Here is a 2,135-nt window from a genome sequence, read left to right on the forward strand (position 1 = left end):
GTGAGGGGAGGTGCGCTATAGGATCTCAGTTGTAATTGCAAGCTGTGTTAAGTCTGAAGATGGGCAGAAGACGGTGGCACTGCTAGAGACCTAGCTGATTCATAGGGGCATGAGCTTTTGTAGACAGCAACTTTGTCAGATGCTGTAAGTGGATGAAGGTATTAGCACCTAATGAGCTAGGCTGTTGCATAGGGAAGCTTATCCCTCCCTGAACCAGTTAGTGCCTGAAGTGGCAACATGTGTTCTCTTCTGGTAGCACTAGTAACATTAAGGCTTTGTACTTAGGTGTATTATATTGGTATAATATAGCTCGATGGTGGTAAAGATGTGCATGACTGCAGGGCTGTGGCCCATCCTATCCTGCAGAACCTGTGACCACAGGGGGCCCCGCAGCCAAGGGTCCATGCCCCACTCACCCCCTGCCGGCTGCGTCATGTTTAAAGGGCTTGGTGCAGGCAGGGAGCCCCTTCCCGGCATAGTGGGAGAGGAGTTACCACCTCTGCTCCCACCCTGCCCCTGGCCCTGGCCCCAGCCCTAGCCCTGGGGAGGGAACCCAGGCAACCCCAGCATGTGCTGCCCCCATCCCCTGCAGCACAGCCCACGTGCACGTAGCCCGGCCCTGACTTATTTTATTTCAGTGAGTTTATACTGCAAGTAACCACAATTTTGATTTTTCAGTGGATCAGGGGGCCCCAAAATTATATCTTGAGGGGGCCCCCAAAAAACTGTGGGCCAGCCCTGCATGACTGTTGTCTGTAAGGATGGGGTGGAATATGAGCCAGAGTTAATGGAGAACGGACTCACAGATGTTGCTATGTGAGACGTTAGCAGCAGCTCCTTACCGCTTCTGAGTTGTGGGTTTCACTAACCTTCAACCAAAGGAAAAGTGAATCATAGCTGTAAACTCTAGACTGGTTTCTTTTGACCACAGACATTAGCTGTCATCTTTTATGGGTTAAGAGACTGGTGTTCAGCCACAAGCTGATGGCATCCCATCGCTACACCATTGTGGCAGTACTGGTATGGTCATGTTTGCTGAAGGAACCGTAGAGCTTGGTCATCTGTGTCTGGCTGGCACCTTGAGTTCATGTTGTCTGCTCAGGTCAACTAGGGGGTGAAGGTAGGTGTCAGAGTGGAGAATATAGGGGGTCTAGAGGCACAGAGGCAATTTCTTACCATTGTTTTTTGGGTGTGTTCCTTTCAGGAGAAAGGACTTGAACTATTTTAGCATGTTTTCTTGGACCCTTCTCAGCTCTTTTGGGTGAGGCAGCAGATTTTGGCCATCAGTGGTGAGTGAGAGTGGTGTTGCAAGTTCCAGAGGCCTGGGAGAGTGGAAGCATATTAAAGTTTCTGGTTCTAGGTATCTCAATAAATACATAAAAATTGGTGTCTGTGCCTTTGTGTGTCTGATGCCTTGAGGAGTGGGGTAGGTGAGAGGGGCTAAAGTTTTTGTTTTTAATAAGGTGGAGTTGTCTGTAATATTTTTAGTTGCTTAATGTATGTTTTACAGTAGGTGATTCATGGAATCATAGAAAATGGGGGTTGAAAGGGACTGCTGGAGGTCGCATTTAGTCCAGCCCCCAGCTCAAAGGAGGACCATCCCCAAGTAGATCATCCCAGCCAGATTTTGTCACAACTAATCAGCATAGAAAAAAAATGGTGTGTTGTGGGCATAACTCAGTAGAAAACACCTTCAAGGTAGCTTTTGAAATAATTAAATAGTGAAGGTTTATTTTAGTTAGGATTGCTAGCTCCAGGGTCTGAAGTTGAAAAAAGGCTGGAGAGCAGGTTGTTTAGACCACGGTACCAATCTTGCGTGTACTGTGGAGACGTAACTTCTCCTGTGCCTGTTAACTCATTTGACTGGGAGAGTCGAGCATCCCCTCTACTGTAATATGTACATTGAAATACAGGCATCATAGTACTCAAGATTATTTTTTTAAGTCTCTTTTTGATAGCATCTGGAAGGCAAAGGGCGGAAGAAATAACCATCTAATAATGTTTTTCTTTTTGAGGTGCAGGTTTCTGAACTGGTTAAGCTAAATTGTTTGGGAGATGACATCCTTCCACTTAAATTGTAGTTGATAAATAACTATTGCCTGCATGACCCATGGCTGCCAGAAATTCTAGTCTAG

Source organism: Gavialis gangeticus, unplaced genomic scaffold, assembly GCF_001723915.1.
Source record: "Gavialis gangeticus isolate Ggan-Ray unplaced genomic scaffold, GavGan_comp1, whole genome shotgun sequence".
NCBI classification, from domain to species: Eukaryota; Metazoa; Chordata; order Crocodylia; family Gavialidae; genus Gavialis; species Gavialis gangeticus.